General features: G+C 40.8%; 1 protein-coding gene across 10 annotated transcripts in view; it reads left to right on the top strand.

Moving 5' to 3' along the window:
• Window positions 1-16,301, top strand: part of LOC105687551 (protein qui-1) — a 74,663-nt gene that overhangs the window by 35,641 nt on the left and 22,721 nt on the right. For 2 of the 10 annotated variants that reach the window (XM_048654596.1, XM_048654597.1), the window contains exon 3: window positions 7,462-7,626. The exons of the other annotated variants lie outside the window; for them this stretch is intronic. The gene's annotated coding sequence lies outside the window, so the exon portion shown is untranslated. The remainder of the gene's footprint in view (window positions 1-7,461; window positions 7,627-16,301) is intronic. 10 annotated transcript variants of the gene reach the window in all.

Below are 16,301 nucleotides of genomic sequence, written 5' to 3'. Positions count from 1 at the left end.
ATTGTAGTTGGGTTTAATATGCTTTTCTTACGTATTTTGACCTCAGGAATTCGAATCTGGAAGAAAAATTAATCTATCTCTAAAATTGACCGAGTTATCGCCAATTTTCAGCTTTTCGGGGTCAAAAATAAAAAATTCATTTTATAGTCTGTATTAATGTAATTTGAGCTCAGGAATTCGAATCTGAAAGAAAAAATCATGTATCTTCAAAAATGACCGAGTTATCGCCGAATTATCGCATTTTTTGGCATAAATTTGAGGATATCTCGAAGGGAAAAAATCGTAGCTCAATTTGGCTTTCGGATTCGTGTTCCTGAGGTCAAAATACATCAGAAAAGCATCATTTGATCAATTTTGAAAAATAAAAATTTTTGGTCAAAATTTGAGATTTTTCCAAGGGGTACCCCTTACGATTTTTTCAAATTTTGGCCAAAAATTTTTATTTTTTAAAATTGATCAAATGATGCTTTTCTGATGTATTTTGACCTCAGGAACACGAATCCGGAAGCCAAATTGAGCTACGATTTTTTCCCTTCGAGATATCCTCAAATTTATGCCAAAAAATGCGATAATTCGGCGATAACTCGGTCATTTTTTTAGATAGATCAATTTTTCTTTCAGATTCGGATTCCCGAGCTCAAATTACATCAATATAGACTAAAAAATCAATTTTTTTTTTTTGACCCCTAAAAGCTGAAAATTGGTGATAACTCGGTCAATTTTAGAGATAGATCATTTTTTCTTCCAGATTCGGATTCCTCAGGTCAAAATACGTCAGAAAAATGTAATACAATCAATTTTCAAAGTACTTTAGTTTTGGCCCAAAAATCGATTTTTTTTTTGGTTTTTCCAGGGTAATCTCACGTATAATCAGCTCTGGAATCCAAATCTAAAAGCTGAAATCATCCACTCGTGCAATCGATCGAGTAATCATCAATCATTCGCTCTTGGGAGCATAAAAATTATAAGACATATCGATTGGTTTTAGTCGTGGACCCACTTCCATTCATCGCAATCCATGCATGGGTCGAAATATTCGAATTTCTCAATTCACCAGCAAACCCGAGCTTTGCTGGAGTCAGCGTAGCCAGCAGCGTAGCGCTTTGTTGTTAGTCATCACCTTCAGGGCTGAGCAGAGGTGACGCCCCACAACAAACCGCGATCGAAATATTCGAATTTCTCAATTCACCAGCAAAGCTGAACTTTGCTGGAGTCAGGTAGCCAGCAGCTAGCGTTTTGTTGTTAGTCATCACCTTCGGGGCTGAGCAGAGGTGACGCCCCACAACAAACCCCGACGACCGTGCCTACCTGACTCCAGCTAAGCTTGGGCCCCCTCGTAGACCGAGAAATTCGAATATTTCGATCGAGTTATCGCCAATCTATCGCTTTTTGGAGCAGAAAAATCGAGATATTTCAATGGGAAAGAATCGTAGCTCAATTTGGCCTTTGAACCAGCCTTTGAAATACATTAGAGAAGTGTCACACGAGTGATTTTGAAAATACTTCATTTTTGGCCCAAAAATGGAAAAAAATTCAAAGAGGTGTAGCGTGGAATTTTTTTTGATTCTAGGGTCTAGTTGATGATCTTGTGATACATTGCTGATCCTTTTGTAGAGACAGGATCCTCTGAATACTTCACTTTTTTTTAAATTGCTGATTTTACGTTGCTGATTATCGTTAAAAATGTACCTACCTTTAATCTAATCGGGGTTCTTTATAGCTCGCTGATTGCCGTCAAACGTAATTTCATCGTGATGACATTTTTTTATGCTGTTAATTCACTTATCAAGGCGCGCTTAATTCTTTCTACCGTACTTTCTTACCCCTGGAGTTCTTCTCTCGCGAGCTATCGTATTCTTCCTTCTTTTATATACTCGCTTAATCAGTGAACGTAATTAATTGAAGTTGGATTTTGCCTCGTTAGTAGCAGATCTTAGAATAACATTCGCAATATCGTATAACAACAAAAAAAAAAAAAACAAAGCAACAAAAAACGCAATGATATCGGTACAACATCGTCATCGTCATTATCATAATCACGTCACATTTTATACCGTGGGAGGTCGTGGCTCGAATCACGTCGAACAAGGTTTGCTCATGTCATCCGCCAGGATGGACTGAAAAGCAAAAACATATAAAGAGCGTAAAAAATTTCATGAAGCGTGGTTCAGCTTTCTTTCGCGTTTGAAAAAAGTTCCTTCTTCTGGCTCGGCCAGCCCCCTTTCGAACATCAAACAATTCGACCATGCATCGCGAACGATTGTTCTACATATCGTGCCTTTTAGCGAAGATCGCGATGACTGCTGCACGGCTGAAACTCTTCGGGGGGGGGGGGAAAAAAAAAAAAACACCCCATTATGAATCGCACATACCTACAATACTTTTTAATTGAACCCTCTTTGACCTAGATTCATTTGCGAGAGGCTTGAAGCTCTCGAACGCAATACCGTGTGTTGAGCTCTCCTGGGCACGCCTGCGACGTAACGTGTATTCCGTACACCTATACATGCACTCGTACCCACACGCGGGTACTCTCTTGCTCTTCGGTACTAAAGAGCCTCATCATTCCACAGTTGAATACCAGCACAGGTATGTACGACCACGACCACGACCACGAGCACGACAACGAGACGACGACAACGACAGATAAGAGCCATGGTGCGATGTACTTTCACGTGGGTATTATTTCCGCATCCTCTGGCTTGTACCGCGGAGAGTATTACTGGCCCATTTTTATCCGCGTATGTATACGTTTAAGTACAGATAAAGTACACAGCCATAAGCAACGTATACGGAAGTCGCACTCAGTCTCGAACAGCAGCATCTTTTGTCTATTTCATAAGAGAAGAACGGAGGTAATGTCTTCATTTCTCTCCTGTCTTGTCAATCCGACCTTTTTACTTTCCAGTTTATTTTATTTTTTACAGTTCAGGTATCCAGCCCTTTTTCGTCGGCGAGTGATACCAGACGCAGCGGTAATGCATAAAAACTTTTGACGTTGAAATGAATTCGTGTGCACTTTGCGTGGGAATTTTATTCTTCTCACAAGTCGAACGAGAAAGTCATAATCTTCGTTACGGAACGAGGGATATTCGAACCTCGTCATTGAATCTTTGTCAATTCTGCTGAAATGGGGGATGTTCTCATCGTCGGTTTTATAAAATTTATTCGAGTAAAATTTTTATTATTTTACTTTGTAGTCGGCAAACGATACTCGGATTACAATTGGCTTACAGGGTTAACTCGATTTAACTTATCCGGGATCAGGTGGTACAAAATCTAGTTCTGAGAATCCAATTGTAGGACGTGAGATCGGCGATGTCCGTTTCGTATATCCTAATCCCTTTGCTTTATCTTTTGCTCGCGACGAACTCGACCGACTGAATACAAAGTGATACCGAAACCGACTTCTAGTTCTGTAACTATTATCCGATCTTCGAGTTCACACCGGTGAGTCGATAAAAGCTAAAAACGAATTTTTCGCAAAAGATATTCCATCGCCTCGAATTTTTAACATTTAATGACCTCCCGACCGCTTACAACACGATATCTTCGTTCCGTCGCGTCGTCTTGGTATTTTGTCGGTTACTTTCTGTGGACTTTGCCCCGGAGTGCAATAAAAGTGGTCCGCCGTACCACCCTCGTGCTGCTCCTATTTTTCTTTTCGCTTCATTTTTTTTTTCTCTTTGTACACTTGCTCACTTCTCTTCCACTTGTTCAAGGACGATGACCGCTCCACTAGGTGGACACTTCGCCTCGCGACAAATTTACAACTTCTAATCTCATCGTGACGACTCCGAGCACTTGGCGGGCAACTTCTTTTTAACGTTCCCAAGTGGCTAAAGGGCAGCGGTGAGCCAACGCGGTTTTACACGGTCAAACTTCGGCGCGGAGGCTTAGGTCTGTCTTAAAACCTTTTTCGACTTTCGTCGCACTCCTACCGCGGGACGATCGGGGGGGAATTTTATTCTTGGGACAAGAAAATGCAGAAAAACCAGTTCCGGTTCAGTCCTTCAATTTTACGAAATACTCGAGGAGTGTGTCAGTCGTAATTTGTTATAACAAGAAAAAAATTTGTCAGCCGCTGGGAAGCGTGGTAAGAAAAGTAGAAACGCGGCGAGGGTTGGCAACTTTATTTTCTTGTCACGTCGCTAATCGAACCTCCAGAAGGTTCGTGGCAATTACATCGACGCTTCGCATCGTTCCGCGGTGTCGTTTCCCCGAAGCGGTTTGCGGTCAGGCCAATAGTGAGGGTCCTTTATACGCGAGGATCTTCGTCTTGGAAATTCGGAAAGCTCGTTTCAATTTTAAAAAGTTTCATCCGGCTGATGAAAATTCATTTTACCCGTAATCCCTCGCGATACGGATGGAGTGCTCGTTAGATGATTAATATAAAAGCGGAAAATATCTCATCAAATGTAAAGCTAGCTCTGAGAGGATGATGGAAGCTTCGCATCATTATCGCGGATTATTCGAGGATTAGATCGCTCGCTTATTTCCAGCTGTATTACTCCGAAGTTGGTATACCTATACCGCTCCGGGTACGGCGAATGTCTTACTCTTGAGAACGAGAAGAGGAAAATTATTATACCGAGAATTTTTATCCCGTCCTAATAACGAGAGTGGGTAACGTCACACCTTCGTCACGTGTCTTGATCGAGCAACGAAATAGCTGAAAACTGTTTCAACTTACCCATCCAACGCTGATCGAAGTGTAAGCACATCAGATCCCATCCCCCGACCTGATCGGATACACCAGAGGTAATATACTTCTATAAGATGGAAAGTTTTCATCCAATCCCGATACTAGACGGCGTACGATGAAAGTCTGGAAAGCAAAAGCTTTGCCGCTCGACGTTCCGAAGTTCCTTTGGCGGTGCATCCCCGCGAAATGGAGGAACTTGTAAAAAGAGGTAAAGAGTATCGCTTCAATCACGGTATCACGTGTCGAAGCTACGGTATTACGGTGCGGGTCAAAATAATAGCTGAAAATACAGCGGGAACAGGAGATACTCTGCGATTGTTTCCAATTTTGCTGCACGAAATCTCTTCGGGAATGAAACCGTTCGATAACAAGAATTCCATGAATTTTTGACAACGGTAATTCTCGACAGAGGTGAAAACGGTTCGGATATCTGAACCTTTTTCACTTCGCGCTTCGCTCCTGGGATTTTTTTTTTCTTCATTCCGTAAGAGTGAAAATCTGTTAAAACTCGGAGGAACGGGAAGAGTGACTGCCGTCGGTCATTCGATGCTGTTGGATTTTTTCTTCCTTTACAGAGTCGAAGAGAGCGCGCGATTCGCTTTGGTGCTGCAAGGCATCGAACCGGGACATGAGGGGCGCACAGATGCGATCGAGTCTCTTTCAATGCCTAACTTCTCCCGTTCCACTTTCCTCGCCGCTTTATTTCCGCTTCCTCCGTCTCGTGACATTTTCTCCCTTTACATTTAATCAATCCGCCACAAGGGACGGGATCACGGTAAAGTTATACAACGTATGACGGGTATAAGAGTCTCGATAACTCTCGACAGTGTTCCTCAACTCGACTCTCACGTGAACAAAGGTTATAATATTACCGTTATTGTCGTCGTCGTCGTCCTCCTCTTTTCGAAACGGTCCTCGCCATCCCAGTTCCTCGATCCAAAGAAATACTTGTCGGATGCGGGTAAGGGTGGAACTTTGCAAATTTCAATGAAACTACATCAGACGCGGCAAAAACAGCTTTGCATTATGCCTCCAATCTCTACAAAGCTCGTAGCAAGAAGAAGACAACAACGTTGCAGCTGCTCGACGACGCGAATCCCTTATATTAAACTTCAACGCCCTTATAAATATGTAAAACTCCACATAACGCTTCAGAACGTGCGTTTCAGGTCGTCGTATATTTGTATCTACGTATATTCCATGCATCGTTTGAAATTCTGTTACGTATACATTTTCACGACTGCATATACAGTATGTTGCGACCGGGGGATGAAACGGGCGCATAAACCTACGTCGCGAAGTATCTCAAGATCGTCCAGATTTACGCCCGATATATGTATAGGGGATATTCAACCGTGAAGTAACGACGACTTCAAAGGATCGCCGGGAATATGCCTATGGTTCGTCGTTCTTTTTTTTTTTCTCGTAAATACGTAAGCTATGTCACATTTTTTTCGTCCACTGTTTTCTGAAATCAAAGAAGGAAAAAGCCCAAAAGAAAGGGACTTTCGTTCCGTAATGCTCCAAAGCCTTTGAGCCGGTGCTCACCATTTTATGGAAGGATTTTTTCTCTTACCTCGTTCAAAAACCAACCACTTCGGACGTTTTGCAGCGAATTAATTAAACGCTGACCACGAATCTGCACCCTACGCTAATGTAGATGCGGATAATTTCGTGGCGATTGCTTTGTCGGAGCACCTACTTACGGCGGAGATCAAAATGGCCGCGAACCAGGAACACCCCTTTGCACAGTTCCCTTTTGAATGATTCAAGTTCATTAGATCGGTGTATCTTTTTTTTTTTTCTCTTTTTTTCTTTTATTGCAGTATTCGACGGTGTTTTTCAGATCCGATTACGCGTATCGTTAGTTAAGGATTTACCGCTATCGGTTACATAACACCGCGCGAATATCTGAAAAACACTCTCATTCGTATACGCTGGTTATGCCCAACAATTTTTGCTAGGAAGTTTTTTCCGGAAAAACGATAGGTGGGGATTACAGGACATATTCAGCGTAGATAAAGCGAAATCCGAATTGAATATATCCGATCGATTGATTTTTATTCGGTCTCGATTTTAATTAAATTTCACCTGCTGTGTTACGCAAAAAACATAAGGACATTTCGTTCTCTGTATTCGGTCACCGGAGGCGAGAAACAGTGCGATCCCCCGTTTCGGAATTTTCAATTAATGTCCATCGCGAAAATTAAATGATTCAAGAGACGCCCGATTGATACCCAATCGCTCGGTATTCGACGATTAACTTTTTAAAGTCCAACGATACGCGCAATTTCCCCGCCGAACGCGTCACAATGCGACCCACGAGAGTAGAAACTCCACCCCGTGGAGTCATTTTTTTATAGCACTTCTTTTCTCCAGATGAATTCCACAAATTTTTTCATCGCTTCTCGTTGTCTGAAATAAATGCAGTCGCGTCGCATATCGCGTAACTTTTAACTCCGATTGGTCGGTGGAAAAAATTCCGCCGGGAGTTTCACGTAAAACTGGCTATCGAACCGTTTCGCCTATTCCAATAGCTGAAATCCTTACACCGTCTGCAAGGAATTATTTTTATTATTAGTCTATTTTTTTTTTTGTTCTTCTCCGTTTTGTTTCATTAGCACAGCGATAAAACGTTGTAGAGTCACCCCATTTATCGGTTATTACCTCTATCAGACTCTGCAGCGACTGTAAAACGACTCCGGCTATTTTATTTTATTTTTATCCTAATTCTTTTTGCTTTTTCTTTGTTCCAGTGTTATTCCAGCCCATTTGCTCTCCCTCCGCACGTAAATGCAAGTGGTTTTACCTGCAGACGTTTCGTTGTTTCGTTGCCATCAGATTTTGAAATTGTCAGTGTCGGTAGAATCGACCCGCGAATGAGCCCGAGGAGTAAAGGTGGAGTTGGAAACTTTTGTCAGGTATAAAGCTAGGTGGTTATACCTTTCGAAGTACCTTGCGAACTCGTGCGCTTTGAACGAGGATCGCGACGAGATGCTGCATTGAGATTCTCGAGCAGGTAGACGGTAAACCTTTGTCGTGGTAAAGGATTTGAATACAGTCGCTGGATATCCATACATATGCATGGAACAATTGATGATTGCGAGCTCTTCGAAACCAGAATATAAATAACACGCCCCTGTATATGTATACATACGATAACCCTTTTGAATTGGCTTATGAATCTTGTGGCAAACTTCGCGTAGCACGAGCTCGAGATTTTAATGAAACAGCTACGAGTTGGGCGAGCAATACCGATCAGAATCCCGAATTCGACGAATCGAAATCGTTGATCGATCTCTGCCCGTGGGAACCGGAGGAATGAAGACGTTCCGTGTAAACGAAGGTTCTGCGACCCTTAATTCCTGTTTTCACATCGAATTTAGGATGAAAATTTGTTCGCCGTGTTCGGATAGGGCGAAGGTCGCGAATTGAACAATGGCTCGGCCGGAGGGGAGGGAGCAACACGTGGCCGGTAGGGGTCGATATCACCGAAGCGGCGCGTCATTCTGCAGAGTATAAGGCAGTAGGAGATTGGGCTCCGGTTCTGCCGCCTGCGTTTATACCTGCGAGCCTGGCCTCGCTCGGTTGTGACCTGGCTGTATGACCTGGGAGAAAATGCTCTGCCCGGGTCACAGCCTACACACAGCTGAGTGCCCGAAGCCCAGAGGCAGAGGAAGCCGCCATTCAACGTGTCGCCGATTATCTTTGTACACGTAGTACGTACGAAGGATTCCCTCTTGGACCTGCACAGAAGTCGGAAATTCAATTTTGGCTAGAGCCACCTGAATAGGGACAGCGGAAGGGTATTCATCCATTCATTCGCCCATATTCATCTACCCGGCGATGCTCCGTCTGTAGTACATTTTTCCGAACGTCGGGAAAAGTCACCGCGAGTCCATCTGACGTTTTTCCAATTTTCAAAAAGTGCCACTTTACTCCGCCACCGAACGGCGGGGCTTTCGTTCGTTTGCTCCTATTTCCTGGCGATCCGATCAGAATTTTCCTCCCTTTCTGTTCTCCGCGGTTTTTCTTTTTTTTTTTTCTCCGCAAAGTACAATGTTCGACGTCGGCGATACGACGAAAGAATGATCCTTTCGCGTTTCCCAGGTACCTACCCATCGCTGCGAATTTTCGCGAAGAAAAAAGACTCGGCGATAACTTTTGGCTTATGGAATACTTACTTCTTCCCCGGGTTCGAGATTCGAGCACGAAACAGGTAGTGTAAGCTAAAACTATATCACCGGAGCAACGGTGATCCGGAGAGGGTTTAGCTATTTTTACGATCGTCGCCATTTTCCAACGTACACGTACACCCGCAGCTTTTTCACCCGACTAAATTCTAGGGGTTGAAATACTCTCGGCTAACGCTGCATAGAATTCGGTATACGCCCGAAGGATATCATCTCCTGTCAGAAGGAAACCGAAAAAGCTTTCCCACATCAGTCGCATGCCACACACACACGAGAAACGTGCTGCCGAGTGTTCCCTCGTTCTTTTTTCTTCTTCATTGTTTCGTTTTTCATCCCTTATTATTTATTCATATCTCCCTCTCACTAAAAAAGGGATAAAATTTGTAGAATGATTCAGCTAATCGGGGAAAGTTGAAATTGGTGAGATTTTTGCGTGGGGAGGAAAAAAAAAACTCATTACGCGAGTCAAACTTCGGGTCCATTGGCACTGAAGATCGCGTGGCATTACAGTTTTATGCGAAAGCTTAAAAGTTACCAGTCGGAGGGGCCTGCCTTGTGACGAGCGCCTTTCTCTTCTTTTGTACATCCAACGTGAATTATACCGGCTTGCACGCAATGGTTACAACGCTGTGAAGGTTTAGAGATACAACGAACATTTGACGCGGAGGGAAATTTTTCTTTTTCATGCTTTTTCTTTTTATATCATTCCTGGCTGAGCCGAGAGAAAAGGGCGCCTGGTTTTTTCTCAAAGTAGCAACACAATCCGTACGAACTTCCGGAATTCTTCTAGAATTTTATATATGCGTAGCAAATGACTTCCGTTTAAATACATACATGTAAATCGAAACTTGAAAAAAAATCCAAAAACTTTTGTACAGAAGTTCCAATGCGAGTGTTCTTGAATCGGAAGAATGGATTTCTTCGACTCCTGCCTCGCAGGCATCGAATTCCGTTTCAGAGACGATGCTTTTACCCAAGTTGGATAATGTTACGGAAAATAAAGGACGGATCGAGGGCCTGAATTTGCCCGACAAAATGACACAGAGGTTCGGGTTGTTAACCGTTTGAAGTGGGCAGCATAAAAGCAACGATATTTTAACATCCTGCTTTTCATATATGCGGCTTAAAAGCTGCCACGCCACACACTTCTCTATATCAATTAGTCTCTTTACGCCATTATGCAGGGATAAAAATCTTCAGCCATATATATGTATAACAAGAATCGCGAATTTTGTCTTATGCATATTATTTTCTAACGAACGAAGTCAGCAAGCGTGCAGGGGTTCGGTTTTTTTTTGCCCGATTAACTTCCGCAAAAAAAAAATATACCCTCAGTATTTTAATCAGCTTTTTCCCCCCATCGATCGTTCACGGATGCGGTCGCCTTCGCACGTTTCGAATGAATTCAGTGAAGTATTATATGTGTACGTATGTAGTTAGTTGTGGGTCTTGGTAGCCCCGCAGGGCAATTCGGTCCAATTGTTGTGCCTATAGATTTGTACCCATCTCAGAATTTCCCCCAATTTTCTCGATCGCTTTGAAGGCCTCCTAAATTTCGCCGGCTCGGGCGTGATTATTCCAGTTGAGAAACGTATCATCACTATTTCCCAGTTACCTCGGGGATACGCCAAAATTTTAAACTTCATTCGAACCGATGTGAAGAAATTTTTCATCAATCAAACCTCCGCGAGTCTTTTTCTTTGTTTCCAATTCAAAAAAAAATCAACCCTTGAAATTTTTATACTAGACGAGGAAAGGAAATATGAATAATAAATTTTATATTTTTATTTTTACCGAGGAGCAGACGAGGATCAGAAAAGCGTAGCTTACAATTTTTTGTGTCACCCCCTGAGGGGGTTATTAAAGATCGAGAAATTATTCACAAGGGACGCATTCTTCCGCCAACGAAGATCGAAATTTCTAGAGTAAGTTGTAGCTATGAAATGTTAAAAAAAATTCTAATTTCCATATTCTTTTAATTTCCTTCACTCTTTTGACGGATTACACGCCCAATCTATTTTTATTCCTCATCAGTGGATATGATGTGATTTTGCGTTGCGAGCATTTTCCCATTTCTACTCTTTCTTTGTATATAGGTACGATATATCGATTGAGAGTTACATCAGCAAACGTGAGCTGCTTCATTTGTGTACGCTGGTGGTTTGCTTTTGTTCATTTGTGAAATCGCGACGATACGGTTGAGAGCGGAAATTGGAAGAGTGGTGGCGTTGGTTCGCCCATATCCCGATTAACGTATGACATGCAAGCGGTTGCTGAAGTCCTAGCATTTCGGAAAAACGAAAGAAAAGAAAAATCAGCAGCGTAAATGAAACATACGTACGTGTAAGTACACACGTCACGAGCACCTGAAAAACTTGCCAATGAATGCAGTTGAAACGTTACGTATAATATATGAACGTATTTTTTTAAAATGGAAAAATATTTTCTGTAGGTTCGTACATATTACTGCATAGAAATATGATTTCGAAAGCCCCGAGGTTTTGATTATCAACTTTTAATTATGATCTATTTGAAAAAAAAAAAAGCTTTGAAAACTGTAAAAATACACCAACTGAAACTCGTCGGAAAAAATAGCGTTCGTAATTGGCGACTATCTGAACATTTTCTGATGGTAATAATTAAAAAATTATTACTCGTCCTTTTCATAGTCAGATCTAACTTCGTTAAAAAAAGTTCGACACGCGAAAAGAGAAGAAAAAACGAGGATTCATTCGGGGTTTTCATCATTTTTTCGGTATTCAATGGTGTGTTGAGGTATGAGCCGTGGTAATTGAAACTATCGATCGATGATTTCGATCGATTTCTCTCCAAAGTTGCATCGTATGATTGCGCTGCGGAGCCTACCTTTGCGGAGGCCGCTTCGCGTCGTAGATGAAATACCAAAAAATCGTGCGGGATGGTTGCGGCAAGGGAGACACGGGGGAGATACCACTCTAGAAGATGACTTTCGCATACCCTCTGGTTATTTTCTAGAAATATCTAAAATATTCAATACGAATCAGTGTGGATTGCGCGGCGAATGTATCGTTGATTTAATATTACCTCGCGCCGCGGTATTGTATATTTTCATTCACTTGAATCAGGAAGAAATTCCGAATAACTTTTATTCCGAGTGCGATTCAACCTTCATAATATATGTACGAACAGAGAAATTTCCGCCTCGTATTCGCGTACACGTGTATCGTGGAAATTTAATTTGAGTAACTCGAAAATTGCGCGGGGAGGAAAATTCGTTGCTGGTTTTGTCGCTTAAATATTCGATTGGGAGCGAGCGTAATAGCCCGGTTATTACGCAATATAAACCACCGGCTTGCACGACCTTGAAAAACGACCTTCGTACAACCCACATATTTTCTATACTCGATTCAATTACGTGTATATTATTATCCGTTACGTATATCAATCTCCTGGATTGTTCAAACGGTTCGAATACGTGCATTTCTGTTCTCGTAATATTTTACCTGACTTTGCTCGATCGAATTCGATGAGCGTGGTATTTTTTTGCGAATAGAAAAGAGCAGAGAAAATAACCACACACGCATTGAGAATATCGTAAATAATTCAGAGTCTGTGCGCGCAAAAATTCAATCTTCAATAGGAATTAGGTGAAATAAATTAGAAGTCCGGAAGTTCTCCCGATAGTTTTCAAAATATACGTCAGATTAATGAAATCTGGCAGCATAAGAATTTTCATGACATCAGCGGCTATTAATATACTTTCTTTTTCTTTTTCTTTTTTTTAATTTTATCACTACTTTTTCTGCACATCTTAGCACAATCCGATCGTCTGATCGGAGATTCTCTCTCATCAAATCTTCGTCTAGCTGAATCCTTTATCCGTTCAAATCTCCCTGGAGATTTTCAATGAGATAATAATAATGCAGTGAGTTATACTGCCTACCTGGTTAAGATTAAATTTAGATCTCTCGAAATAACTCTTTCGATATTTTAACAACTCTGATTGTCAGTTACCGCGCAAGTGAATTTTTTTTAAATTCCTTTCTATAATTTCGACGTCTAGTTCCATTTTCACATTTTATATCACCGTCCCATCGCGGACAACTCGAAAAGAATTTTCAAAATTATAACGTCACAACCTCGTTACATCCGAATAATTACTTTCGCTCCGGTGCAGGAGGATGAATTTCTTTCTTTGTGCCCAGAGCCGGTGGTATACCTGTTTGTGATCATTATTTTTATTATCATCATATTTTTTTGTCCCGCATATAATGGGCTCTGTTCCCGAAAAATACGACTCACTTCTGATTACGTAGAAAATCTACATATACATTATAAGAATTATCGGCACGCGAGGGTGATCAGATAAATTAATCTTCGATCTGCTTTTTTGGTCTTTTTATTCGACTTGAAGATTATCGTTAGAAAATTATCTTCGTCTGCCAATGAGGCGTATACATGCGTATTCTATTCAATTTCTTTTACAGAAATACGATCTCAGGTACCGCTGCTGCCGGGGGCAGGAGAAGTATTGATTAAAAAGTGGTAGGATAAAGGGTTGAAGATAGGTATATCTATATATAATTATTAGATTAAAAAAATCCCACCCTCGATTTCATTCGAATCGGGTTCTCACATCTGGAACTGCGTTATCGTGAAAGCCTTTTAAAGTCGCTCAATTATACTGCTGAAAAAGTTTTTCATACTCAATGCGAAAAATCGAATTGAAATATGTAGACGAGAATTATTACGTATCGATATGAAACAGAAATTTGACAACTGTTCACTCGATCGAATGATCTGGCATAAGGCGAAGAAATGATCGATTACGAATTTATTATTGGGTACTATCTCTCTTCTTTCTCCCTCTTTTTTTCGAAGAAAAAAAGGAATAAACTTTGAAAGCTGTTTTCTATGCATACTACTAAAACTTGAGAAACGGATGATATTCCTGTCGGCGAAAAGCAGAATAAATTAGCTTTCCGGTATGAAAAAAGGTACTGAACTGTAATCCGAAGAATTCAACGATGAGTAATGTTTTCTTTTTTTCTTCATTCGTATTTTGAGGCAATGAAAAAGTTCAGATGGTACCACCGTTACGTTATACGTTGGTAGACGTACCTACGTCATTTCAAAAGCGAATAAAATTGCGGAGGTTGTACCTAAAAAATAATAAATAATTTTCAAATTCACTTCTCCAATCATCGCAGTGTGAGCCCCGCTAAAATTTTGATCGTTCATCTTTTTATCGAGCGTACGATATGAATGTGTAATTTAAAAATTGGCTCCAAAGTGGGAGGAAAAATTTAATCAACATTTGTTTCATTTTATTTCAATCATTCTTCGCTACATGACTTCGACGCAATATCTGGTATGCACAAAGCATATTTTTAAAATTTAATTAACGAAAATTGATTCGATATTCTTGTGCTTTTTTTTTTTGCCGCATGAGTAATTTGATCCTTAATTTTTCCACCGACTGTTTAGCATATTTGCTCGATACGCAATTCTATGTATATTCATCAGGTTTCAGTGGTTAGAATTTCTCTAATCCCGAGATGACCCAAAATTTTTCTTCGATCAGAGCGGATATTATTAATCAAGCATAAATCGAGTGATGAATATTAAAATAAAAGCTTCCATAATATTATTATACACGCGAACTATCGGGATCGATAATCCGCGGAAGAATGTCACGCTATGCCATCGCTCGCGACGTTTATGTAACTGTATATGGATATATGTACCTATGTATACGATAGATATCTATATCTATAACCACATAACTATATAAACACGAAGGAAACACGCACTGCATAAGACCTGTCGGCACGCGAGGCGATTTTCAATTTTGCAAAGTTGAGCTGTCAGGGGGGAATTAATACCGATGATTAACACCATTCGCGGTTTTTAATCACGAGCCAATTTTTTTTTTTTTCATTTTTCTTCTCATCCATTTCATCAAACAAAGAAAATGCACCCTTGCGCCTCGGTCGAAATTTCAAACCGTTTTCGATTCCGTTTTTTTTCTCCCGTAAATGAATTTTTTCGCTCCGACTAGGAAATAATTCCTCTCAATCATAGAGGACTTTATTTTTTATTTTTTCATTTTTTTTTAATCGCACAGCCGACCACTGATGGATTGGACAGATTTTCGCGTTGGCACATCTGGTGCTCCAAATTTCGATCAATTTGCAATAATTTTCGCCATCTGCGGAGGAAATAGGTGAATAAGTAGCCTCGATCGCTCACTCTCAATGTTAAATAAATCAAATTTAACGGTTCAAGCGTACGCGAGGTAATTAACTAACGAGATTTCATTGATCGTGATTAAATAGGTCGGATGAATTAAATTCACCTCGCGTATTTTAATATATATTAAAAATTATTTTTTGCACAGTTTAAAATTTCTCCCTGTCGATGTAATTTATCATACTAAATCCGCTCTGAACGAAAATTCATTATTCAGCGTTCGTAATATGGATATTCATCACAACTGTTAAGTTTTTACGTGTATCACTACCTACAAACTCGATGAAATAATTCTTCTTCTTCTTTCTCTCGAAACTCTCCATCTTTTTAGCCGCAATGCCAACTATTATTTTCGGTGGTACATCTGCATACCTGCTGTACGTATACACATGTAATAGTGATTAAGAAATTCCGTGAACTTTGAGCCGCCGTTATATTAAACTGAGAATGTTTTAGCTGATTAAAATGGCGATGACATTCCCAGCTTATATTTTTTATCCGGTGCAATCTATATGGGTGCGGAATTAATTGAAAGCGACGCGACTCCGTGTGAAACTTATATTTTTAAACACGGCGGGGAAAAAATGGCTTAACCGGACGGATTTACAGGTGCATCGCGAGAAATAAAAATAAAGCGATTTCGGATACTTAACAAATTTCAAAAAAATTTCCAAAATTTCCTCGCACTCGCAGAGCAAAATGATCGCCGGAGGCGCTCAAGCGTTGAATACGATTTCACGTACACGTAGATATTGGTATGAAAAGAGAGAGGAACAGACAAGAAAAAAAAAAATAGAAAAAGAGGAACCGTCCATCTCGGGGGAAGAAAGAGGATACTTTTTCGCGGAAAACTTTTTGGTAATGTTGAAAACTAAAGCGCAAGGGGAATTCCGTGATGTAAATTTTTCTCCGAGATACTTTAACCGGGACCCACGTGCAGACTACGCCAACTTATCCTCCTATGTCACCGTATACTCGGTGCTCCACGAAGGGAGGGAAGAGAGGAAGGGATGACGTCGACGTCGTGGCGAGAAGCTGCACAAATAAAATACTTTACCGATGTTGAACAGCGGGGTTCTATGTCGACAGCGCTAAAAAATTCAAAAGTACGACGGAGAATGCTGTATGTATGTGTGCGAAACTTTGTACTTGTCTACGAGCGAATCCGTGCA

This window comes from Athalia rosae, chromosome 4 (genome assembly GCF_917208135.1).
Source record: "Athalia rosae chromosome 4, iyAthRosa1.1, whole genome shotgun sequence".
In the NCBI taxonomy this organism is placed as follows: domain Eukaryota; kingdom Metazoa; phylum Arthropoda; class Insecta; order Hymenoptera; family Athaliidae; genus Athalia; species Athalia rosae.
Note: the sequence above shows the minus strand (reverse complement) of the source record. Positions and strands in the feature narration are given on the sequence as shown.